At 37.2% G+C, this 12270-nt stretch overlaps 1 protein-coding gene across 13 annotated transcripts in view; it reads right to left on the reverse strand.

Annotated features, from left to right (window-relative positions):
* The window catches only part of PARD3 (par-3 family cell polarity regulator), a 628388-nt gene that overhangs the window by 414755 nt on the left and 201363 nt on the right, over positions 1–12270 (reverse strand). The gene's annotated exons all lie outside the window — the stretch shown is intronic.

Genomic DNA, 12270 nt, shown 5'->3' on the forward strand with positions numbered 1-12270 from the left:
ACTTGATGCTCCATAAACGATGCGACATAATCCAACAAGACAATGACACTTGGGAGGTGCTGTCATCAGACTTCACCACGTGCTAGCGAGGACTTCGGAGAATGGCAGCACATCACCACTAATCAACCCTCCCGTCCTTCTCAGCAGCCAGGTTCAGAGCTGGGAAGTAACTCACCACAAGTCACAGCGGTCGCCAGACAGGGTTCCTGGGTCAGAACCCGCACAGACGCGGTTGACAAAGGAACCCCAGGCCTCCTCTCCGGTCCCCTGAACCCGAGTCCCCAGAGCGGATCCCCAGGGGCCACACAGGAAAACGGTGTGGGGACTGGAGTTCCCGGCCAGGTTCTGCATTCAGAGGAGAAAAGGCCTTTGTTTAAATGGCTCTGAACAATAGAATAATTGCAAAAATGGTGTATTGGATAAATAGCAAATTCTCAGGGAAACTACAGAGAGGTAAGGGAAGACGAGCAGATGAGGGGGCAGGACGCCTGGCTCAGTGGAGCACGTTCGATCTGCCGGGATGCATGATTTTATGGAACACGCTAATGACGATGGAAGAAAATCTGGGAAGAAATACAAGCATGAAACAAAAAGCAAGAGTGAGACGTGAAAGATTACGTTAATCACGTATTGGGGGGTTTTAGAAGAAAGGTGTTTTTTTTAAAACCCCCCACTGGACCAAATGAGCTGTAACACGTAAACAGGCACTGTTCTGTTCAAAAAAATAAGACCCTCACTGTAACATTTACAATTCTACAAAAGACTCCATCAAATTCTGCCGAGGCATACCCAGTGGCTGGCATCTGAGGCTCTGGAAAGATAAAATCTGAAACTGCATACTGCCGTTTTATGTATTTTACTGCTAGGCTAGGATGCATTTAATGCACAAATGCCAGCAGGCCAGGATACAAAAATTTACTACGGATGTGCTTTAAGTTAATGTTGATTCCAACAGTTTACCCATCCATCAACTATTCTAGTGCCAATTAGCACCATAAAAACCATGCGTAAATATTTGAAAAACATGTTAGCAATTAAAGGGAGGAAATATTCCACATTAAAATCAGGAAGAGACTTTAGGTTAAATGCTAAAAGGTAACTACATTCTCAGAACATCAAGTTTCACAGCATAACACAAAATGCTATACGCCCTCTAAACCAAAAATACAACATGCAGATCCTATTTAAAATTCAGTAAATGCCAATTATTATTTACTGCTTTCAAAATGAATAGGTCTTCTAACTGAATATGAGGTTTTAAACTTTGTGCATCATTAACGTATACTCCATGTTAGTGATGAAGTGCTGACAAATGCTTTCAGTGAACTAAGAATGTGAAAAACTCTGAAGAAAGGTAGCTTAGGTTCTTTCTTTGTACTAACTTTTTAATGCTCGCCTTTTTTAAACAATAGGAAAAGTTAGAGTGCCTGGCACATGGCTTAAAGTCAAGCTTTCTTCTTAAGTAATCTAAAAAGAAGAACATAAATTCTTCATCATTTAAAGACTTTACTTTCTAAACAGAGTAATCCCCGTAGTTAAAAAAGAATTTTAATATAAACGGAAAGAAACTTAATATGCCAAGTTAATCAATGGCAACTCAACAGCCTTTCATAAGGAATCAGGATCCCACAGAATTGGGGCCATTTTTTAAGTATTGAGCTTTAAGACTGGGACAAAAAACTTTTAACAGTAGGAATTGATATATTTTTATTAAAACTACACCAACTCTTTCATCTTTCACAATGAGAAAAATATCCAAAATCATTAACTCATGGAGAAAAATCTAGAATACTAATAGTAAGATATTTCGATGGCATTGAGTAAAATATTTGAGGACCTATTAACTGGTTGAAAATGGATAAATAGATGCAGTCTTTTAAGACTAGTAATTCAAATGTTAGCTTTCAAGACATAGACTGTGGTCCCAATCCATTCAAATAGAATGATGCTGCCACTATTCTACTTGAAGAAAATGTTGGGAAGTTTTACTTATATTTTAAAAATTCAATTAGAAGACAAAATCTTGTATATTGCATGCATAGGAAAATGATCTCCTAGGAAAAAAATAAGTCAAAATAACTGAGGAACAAAACAAAGTTATAGGATCAAAGAATAATGAATACTTCAAGTTTTGCTTTAACTATTAGAAAGCCTTGTACCAAATACATGCCTGAACGCTTATCTTGCATTATTATTTTACTATCCTTATTTTTTTCTAATATCCTCAAGATGTTTTAGCTTTTTTGTAATCACATGTATCTTATAAGGCCACTATGCCCAAATTCAGTGCCATCCCCCATTTTCTGAGAAACACCTCCACTCACCCGCACACCTACCTTCCTACCACCCATCCAAAGGGGTGGGCGCCTGGTAAACACAGGTGTTCTGAGTGGTTCTACTTCAACCCCACGGCCACTGCCACCATCACTGCACCTGCACCCTCCCCTTCCAGCCACACTGATGAGATCAGAGTTGGACTTTTGATCTAAACTGGACCAACTGCACTATCTCCCCAAGGAACCTGCAAGTGGGACTGAAAGACTGAAAGAGGCTGGGACTATCGTAAGGCACATTTAGGGATGTGAGACAGACAAATTATAACATGGAAATAGAGGGGCAAAGAAAGCTGCTCTAGGGGAGGAAGAATAAAGCAGAATTCCAGAAGCAAGCAAGAAATCACGTCTTGAGAAGCGGGATTTTGGTGTTCCTAATGCCATTCTAGACCCTGTTCCTGTTCTTGTGCCAGTTGAGGTTATGAAGAAGCCCTCTGGTACCGTCCCAACTTCCTTCTTCTTACGCTAACTTGACTTGGTTATTGTTATGTGGAACATCAAGAAACTCAATTGAATACAGCCTCACGTCCTACGTGCAATAAAGATTTAACATATGTAACTGTGCTACCACTCTTCAATCCCTTGGCTTAAGATCATTTAGATGAACAAAGTTAAAATGTTTGGGTTTTTTCTGTCCATACCTGTTCCAATCATGGACTTCAAGGGCGATAACTAAGCCTCCCCAACACACTCTTTCCCTTCTACTAACCCACAGCCCTTCACTTTTCTATGTCCCACCCAAAAATATCTAGACAAGGATATTTCTGGTTCATAGATTGTCTGTATTTTATACAAAAACTTTCTGAACACATACATGTACCTGACCCCATCTCACCAGCAGGCACGGGTGATAAAGAAAAGTATAATAGTGGGTTTAACTTTCTCAGCCAGTAGCACAGCAATGCTCAATGGACCCAGTGGTTCACCCGGGACAGAGGAGTATCAATCACCAACAGCACCCTTTCCAAAGTGGGTCACTGTTATCACTAGAATGTGATTTTATCTCTGAGTAGTTTGGGGAAGAAAATAGATGAGAATTACTCAGCTACTTGAAAAGTATGAATTGTGCTTTATTCAATTTTATATCCTTGGCGCCCAACACATCAGGTAGAATATACTACATGCATAGAAAATAATTACCAATCAGAATACCTAGAAAATACAAAAGGCATGATATAATTATTATTATTACCATCATCATTATTATTTTGCCAAGACTATTTCTCAATCAAAGAAAGATGCAGACAATTGTGGTATTACTGGCCGTATATAATAGGTTTGGACAAAGTAAGACCTTTCAAACACACCTCCCTGTAGGGACACATTTCTCAGCTCCTACTTACTTACTGACACATGGGTTGCACATCTCTTTGCTCAAAAGTATGGCTCAAAAGTGAGTCATTATATCCCTCATTGCTACAGGCCAAATGATCTATCACGGCCACATCAGAGGCGCATTTATGACTTGCTTATTCCAAAACCAATTTGAGTGCGTGCTGTTACAAAGTTTTTGGTAGCTATAGTTCTTAACGGAAATTCTGCTTCATTTTATCAGCCATATGGATTATAGGCAAGAATCACATTGTAAACTATCATCATTGCCTTGATCTTTAGAACAACCGATAAAATACTTATCATGCCTATGAACTCATTTCCTCAAAGTGTCAAGTCCTAAGTAACTTAGAAATGAGTCCTACCTTCTTTCTGACAATCCCGTGACTCTATAATACGAAATCTGCAAGAGTGTAAAGCTACCTACTGCAAAGACAGCTTCCCTTCCACGATGTCCCCTCGCCCCAAGTATACACACTTAGCTTTTATTCCAGTTACACGGAACCACTGATCAATTAAATGCTGCTTCCAAACCCATCTGCTATTCCTTCTCCCTGAGATAAACAACTCGTATAGGATTAAAAGACTTTTTTTTCTTCAAAGTCTTAAGTTTTCTGGAGACCCTATGCCAAAGCACTCCCTCTTGTCATTCTTCTGTCCTTGGTCCACATGTCCTCTTAGTACTGGTGCCACACTCCGCCTTTTACTTCAGCTAATTGTGCACATCTTACCAGAGCTCAATCTCATTGAATTGATCTTATTGGCAAAGTAGTATTTTCAAATGATCTAAGATAAAAAGGCTTGTAGGCTAACTGGTACAAACTTTTTATAATTTTCTATAACCCATGCCTTAGGGGTCTTGCCCTCTTATGTGTAACTGCTAAGTACCCACGCATTTTTAGGCAAGTGTCATAAACTCTAGAGAATTAGCCAGAGATGTTTTTTAAGCCCAATTTTATTTTAAACTGTAAGCGTCTGGAGCTTTCACAACACTTTCTAAAAGAAAAGTGCAACACTGAGTTGTAAATTCTACCTGAGTTGCGATAGTTACCAGTCAGAATAGACACATACCAATGAAAGAGAAAACAAGATTGCTACCTTTTTAACATCCCAGCAAGTCAAGATTCCTTAAGTGAATGCCCACTGGTCAATGTCACAATTTCCCCTGTAAATCATTATTCCACAGTTTAATAAATAGACTTACTCACCAAACAGAAAGACACACAATAACTGGTGAAAAGGATGACTCCCAGGACAGCAATATAATCTGACCTTACTTACTGGATGAGAACAGAAGTGATTATAACAACAAAAACGCACTTGAGAGGCTTCTACCGCTTGTCAAAGTGAAGAAGAACACAATGGGTGTATTTAAGATGATCCTGGGAGCTGAGCTGAGATCCTTCATGTTGTATAGAAACAGGCATTTAAAATGAGTCCATGAAGAGAGTTTTCTTATTTAACAAAATATCTTTTACAAAGTAAAGGATTTTAAAAGTTTGAATTAGAAGCTGACATAGGTCATGTGCCTTAATTACGTGCATCATAAAAACTAGTATGTCCTACTGAGTAATTCAAAATAGTGGTAAATGTTTGGCTTCCCAGGCAAAAGAAATTGCTTAATTTCTAAGACTTAAACATGAGAAACCATAACTAACCATGATTCGTGAAGAAGAAATCAAGAGTCCAAAACAGAATTTGGGGAGATTTTTTATAGACCTTTAGAAGGCTGACTTTATTATATCCTGAATATTTTTTTCCATTTGCTTCTATACTGGGGTATTGGCATATATCAATAATATTTCTCAAACCCAGAACAACTGTTGCTCAAATCTAGGCCATGCAGAAAAAGTTAATGATACCACAGATACTTATCAAAAGCAAATACTTTTATATATGTTAAATCTAATTCTAATGCTTAAAGAGTTTAAGGGGTTGTTACATGCATAGGACTTGAAAATGAAGAAAGGACACAAGCCTACTACAGACAATGTCACAGAAAACCAAAACGATCTACTAAAGGAAATACATTCATTTTCTTGGTTTCCTCCTTGTAATGCACTTTTTAACATTTATCTTTTTAATCCATGAATCAGTGAGGACAATATTTTGCTATTTATGGGTACAAAACAGCCCTGTCCTAGGTATACCAGGGTATACTTAAGTATGTAACACCACAAGATACAGTAAATTTACTTTACTAGACAGTATAGCATAGTAGGATTAACCAGAGATATACTTCAATTAGAAAATGCTTTAAAATAACAAAGTCAATGAACATTCCACTGTACAATTTATTCTGTCAAATATAAATGTTTGTCAGTGTATGTGTGTAAATTATACTGTCAGTCTCAACACAGCCAAGTGCTTTTGTAAGCTGCAAAACAATCAATAAGCAACTCTCTAAGGGGTGTACCAACAATTTTCCAGAACACGCCAGATATCTGGTCAAAGATAAGGGATAAAAAAATTTTTTGATACATGGCTCTATTATTAAAAACAATTCCTATGTTTGAAAGTCAGTGTCAACAGATGCAAGAACTTTATTTTAAAACTTCCAGGGAGACAAAGCCTTTCAAGAATGGTGCCAGTACCCTGCAATCTGGTTTGGGGGTGGGGGAGTGGTTAGGGAACTGCAGAAAGCACACATGCCCAAGGAGTTCTTTTTACTCCTTTTTCTTTTGACACAATGGTATTAAATTTTAATCACGTTTTCATGAGTTCCAAAGGATAGCAAGGGGAACAAAGTGTCAGCCCTCTTTGGATGTGTTGAGCCATTTGCAACAAACTCAGCTTTTTCATGCATAACAACAGAATTTGAGGTCAAATTAGTCTTTATCCTTTCCCTCTGGGCATGTACTCAGGTTAGGACTCTCTCAAACCACTATTTGGGGTAAGGTTTTAAAGAAAAAAAAAAATTCTTGTGGTAAAAATAGGTGGCACTGCTATTCAACATTAAGAGAGCAACAGCTGAGGTTTGGATCCTGAGAAGGGGGCAGGGACCAGGAAATATTCTTGATTACTCCAAATTTCTGATGCAAATTACACTCTGTCTCCAATCTTGGGGGCAATGAGGTGGGAGGAGGAATGAGAACAAGATATCCCCTTTACCACCACCCCAAACATTTTGTGTTGCAGGAATTAAATTACTCCAGCCTTAGTCTTCATTCACCATGGCAATTACAAAGGTGAAATGATGGGAACCTTATCTTGCTAAAAGTTTACCAACTGCTTTGCATTTTTCCTCTAATTTCGCACCAGTGTCATCAGATTTCTCAGTTTCAATTTCCACTTATCCTTATCCAAAATCATATTCATTAAAACCAGGTACAGGGTGGAAGCCATGCTGAAATGTCATCCTCCCATCAGACAGCCTAGTAATCGGTGAAGCACACTTAGGACCATTGGTGGAGCCCACTGCATCTCTGCTCCGAGGACAGGCAGCCAGGACCACTTGCTTACTCTAGAGGTCCATTTCAGTTTTCCATCTTCCAAGTTTCTTATCAGAAATTTTAAGGGAGGATTACCTTTTTTTTTTTTAAGTCTATCATTTCTATAACTGTTAAAACCATTATTCAAAACCAAGCAGAACATAAACAATTTCAACCAAATGAATCATTGTTTAACTTAAACTAATGCATCTTTCTAGTTCTGTGAACACCAGTTAATTCTACTCTATACTGACCATGACACTGCAATCATTCATCCTTCTAAATACAACCATATTTTGTTTCACCATTCTTTTAGTTACCCAGATTATAAACTTAATACTGTAATATGTTGAGGATAGACAACAATGACTCTTTGGGGGTTTTTAACATCTTGAAAATTAGAGTTTAAAATACTTGCTTTAGAATGAGTTGCTGGAGCCACAGGGCTCAACAGAAGCACTTACATATTACTCCATAAGATATTATGAGGCATTTCACAAATTCTACAACCAATTTCTATTTAATAAAACAGTCAATTCATTAGGAAAAATTGTGCTAATCTGAGAATATCAAACACTGTGTCTTGTATATGAAATCTGTTTATACATAAAAGTCATACCTGTCTTCAAAAATAAGGTAAATCAGCATTACAATAAGGTAAGATTAAGAGCATCATGTAATATCCTGATGCCCAAAAGGAATAAGAAATTGCATTTTATAATGGAAAGAGCTTAAACTTCAGAAGACCATGTATCTGTCAGCTGATCCTCACCTTGGAGGATCCGTCATCTTGGACTATTGACCCTCTTTATCCATGAAATGAAGTTAATAGTTTATAAGGAGAAATTATATATATAACAATTAATTCATCCTCTGGTAGGTAGACTGCATACACCCAAATGTTAGCCTTTTTATTCATACATAAATAAATGTTATTTATCTATTTAAAATATAAAAATAAATGCTACAACGTTAGTTACTCAATATCCTTTCCAAACTCCTTCGTCACTAACCGAACGCCAATTTTTTCAGTATCTATTTGTTTCTGATTGGCTATGTGACTTCTTGTCATTTCATTTCATTTTCAGGATTTGCTTAGGGAAGAACAAGGAACTCAATTCTAGCCCACAGGTCAGCAGATCAAGTCTTCCTAGGGCTTTGGGGATGGATTTTGAACTCATGTTGCTGGAATGTGTGGGATGGAGCCACTACAGTTCTTTTGTGATTCTGGGAAGAACCAGCCTAGACGTTGAGGATGACAGAAAAGAAAGAGCTGGGTCCCTCATAACATTATTGAGTTACATAATTAACAAAACCTCACACGCTATTTTAGGATATGTGATTGTGCAAAGTACAGATTCTCTATTGTTTGACTCTCTCTTGAGTGGCTTTTCTATTATATGCATATAGGTCAGGTTGAGTAGATATTTGGGATGCTCATGTCCTGTGAGAATATATAAACACATTTTATTATCTCAGTCTATAATTGCAAGCCATTAATATGATAATTTTTCATTTATTGATGGAATAAAAATAACCAACACTTCTCAAATGCTCACTGTAATTCATTTATTTCTTACAACAAAGTTATGAGGTAGGTACATCTCTTATCCCCAATTTAGAGACAGGTCAACTGAGGTCCAGAAAAGCCAAGTAACTTGTCTAAATGCACAGAACTATTAACTTGACGAGCCAGGATTAAGTTCAGGAAACTGGCTCTCAAGCCCACTCAGTATTGTTAAGCAATACTGTCTGTCAAATGAATAGCATTAAAATAAATTTAGACCATTAGTGATATTAATTGCTGGCCAGAAACCCAAGATAATTTATTGTCCAATTATACCCAATTATGAGAGCTAGTTTAATTACATCAAGACAGTTCTTCATCTGGTCAGTATTGAAGACCATATGGCCAGATAGAAGACATAACATTGAAAGATTTAATCCCATTTTTCTTAACTCAATAAACAACTTGCTCTTTAACAACTTCTGTGTTGTAATTAGTTTATTCCCGATTCTTAAAATCTGAGTTTTTAGAAAGTGATTTTGATGCCTAGTACACCTGGGAACCTCTGCCTCAGGTAATTATGGATGACCTTTACTTTCAAACACGAAAGGACAATGGTCCCTTTCTTTAAGTGTGTAAGCTCACAACACTAATTAGATCACCCGGTTTGGTGTGGCGAGACAAACTTCGAAAAATGCAGGATTCAAATTATCATGATAATTGGCTTTTCCTAACTTGTCCCATTTTCTAAATGGCAAAAAATAAAATAAAATAAAAATAAAAGTCATGATTCAACTATTTTTCCACTTCATCAAAAGGAAAATACCAACCTTGATTTTTCAATGATTAAACAAAGTCCAATGAACTGACCGTTGACAATCCAACATCGATCCTGGGGTCACCCCAAGGATAAAGCAGGGAGGGAGCTCTTCTTACTATGGGGGTGGGGGTGTGGATTTCAAGGCTCAGTCAACAACCCCGTGCAGTGTGGGTAAGGAACAAGGCCCAGCCCTGTCAATGCCATAGCACAGAATGAAATTTTCTACTTTGCAGAAAGTTTTGAACTATTTTTTTTCAGAGATTGACAGATAGAGCTGTGCATTCTTGAAAATGACGTGAAAATAACATGAAGCACCCCTGAGGGACATTTCTATACAGGTCGTTACAAGCATCTACAAAGAGGCTTAATCTTATAACAAAACACAGATTGCGACTAATTCCACAGATTAAAAACCAGGTCAGGGTCATGATTTGGCCCTTCTGACAGGCAAGTGCAAAGATATCCTGGGGGAAACAAGGTGTAGACTCAGGGGGCTAACAAGTAAAATGTATGGTAAATACGTTATTCAGGAAATGCAGTGAGAACATCTGACCCAAAATGGTAGAGAAAGTGGTGCAGAATGGATCATAATGCAAAATTTACTTGTGTAATATCAAAACAAAGAAAAAAACAGGCTTTAAACATGAGTTGTGTGTTTTCTTTTTCCTACATGCGTTTTTGTTTTTGCAATGGAAAATATCACATAGAAGTCCCACAGTAGTTCATTTATAGTGTTCTATCTAGATATTAATTAACCAAATTAATCCAAGAGTTTTTGCAATTGGTACGTCCAGTCCTACATCAGGCCAAACAACACACAAGATGCTGATCTGATGCTGTAAAGCCAATATTGCTTTAAGACAAGAACATGTCTTTAAATGTTATTATTAAAACTCTTTTTTGTACTATTTTAAGGGGTAAACTTTTTTTAAAAAATTCTAGAACTGTTCAGATACTTTCCGGATGCTTTTTTTAAATGTATTTTAGGATAAAATTTAACTTCTCTATTTATAGTCACTTCCTCCCTAAAGACTTGGAAATAAAGAGCACTAGAGACTAGTTAAGAAAGATTGCTACACAGGAAACTAACAGGAAATGCAATTTATAGCTGTTAGTACAGTGCCCCACGCAAAGAAAACAAGAGGTTAATGAGGTCTTGCCGATCCAACCTTCCCTGAAAACAGGGTCGCTAGTTAATGTGCAACAGAGAAAAAAGATATTCAACAGAGTGTGAATATCAGTGTCTGTAATGTACTCCTGTTACACCATGAACTGATTTAGTATGTGTTCTGAAAACGAAGTACTAATCTACTAAAAAAAATTCAAAAAACAATGTCAATACAGACAAGCACTCGTTTTAAAAATAGTGGTAAAGAATTGAGACCATTTTAAATTAAAATAGTAACTAAATATGGGTGTGTACACATGTAGGAATGTTTGCTTGGGTGTAATGAGTATTATGAAAATTTAAATCACCAAATCATTTCCAAAACAGTTTTAAACCTTAAGAAGACTGTGTCCTTTGACATTTTCTTTTTACACTGATTTGACTTAACATTAAACAACTGGTCTGGTCAGAATTTCAAACATTCAGAGGCTAAATTCATCCATGGAGTACTACTTCGAATCGTTCATTAACACAAATACACAGAGATGCAAACATCAGTTATGTACTTTGACAATTTAATCTAATTTTAAAATTTCCAGTGGCTTTTAAAGTAGTAAGAGCATTATTCGTTTAAACAATAAGATAAACACAGGAAGAGCAGAAACCAGCAGTTACAGCTGGACACTAAGCTATCAATATTTTACCAAGAAGTCTTGCACAATAGACTTGACATTTCCAGATTTATGCTCCAGCCATCTGTCCTCAGATGGTGTGATATGTGTCACTGTTGAGGGGCTAGCTAGCAAGCACGATTAGTTTACTACAAAGTATAATCGAGTTCTGCCTGTCGGAGAAGTACGGATAGGTGGGCTAAGAGGGAGGGAAACCAAGTGTCTTCCATTCACTCTGCGCTTCTCTTCCTGTGGAGCCATCAAAGAGACACCGTCCCTCCGCCGTCCCTTCCAGGCTCCATCGGTCACCACCAGGACCAACCTTCCAGTCTGTTATCGATGCTTCCTACTGAATAGAGGAGTTTCAGGAACTACCTTCCAAAAAAACCTGCATTTTTATCCTGGCTGGGACTATCAATGGACAGAAAAGTGAAATCAAAATTCACCCAGCTGAAGTTAGTATTACAGATGTGAATGACCTTCTCCACCACGATGATCACACTTTTTTTTTATAGTCAACCAGTGTTGTAGGAATCTTGTCATTCATTATTGGCAAAAGAGACACCTATGAAGAAGCTTTAATTCATTATGATTTTAAATACTTTTGTTATGAATCAAAACCTTGTTCAATTTGAAAGTGTCTATACAATAAAAAAGAAAACTTGTTTCTCTGATAATTATACCAGAAAACATAAATCATATTTTTAAAATTTTAAAGAAATAAATAAAGGGGATTTTATTTTTCAAAAAGCCTTTGACATTTTCATAAATAATAAAACTCTGAGGTCTAAGAATAAGAATAATAACATGATAATTAATAATATAATAACAGAGGCATACAGCTAAGGGGTGGCAGAGCCAAGGGTAACCCACTCTGTTCTTCTCAGATGCAGCAATTTGCGAGTTAAAGAACAGAGACACTGGAGTCAGATGCTAAAATCCTGTTCCAGAACTTGCTCGCTGTTTGACTTCGGGCAATTAACCTCTCTGAACTTCAATTCCCTCAGCTGTAGGAAGGATGCACTCGAATGTCAATTGCCCAATTCCCTTCCGAACTTTTATTTCTAA

This window comes from Eubalaena glacialis, chromosome 2 (assembly GCF_028564815.1).
Source record: "Eubalaena glacialis isolate mEubGla1 chromosome 2, mEubGla1.1.hap2.+ XY, whole genome shotgun sequence".
Classification (NCBI taxonomy): Eukaryota; Metazoa; Chordata; class Mammalia; order Artiodactyla; family Balaenidae; genus Eubalaena; species Eubalaena glacialis.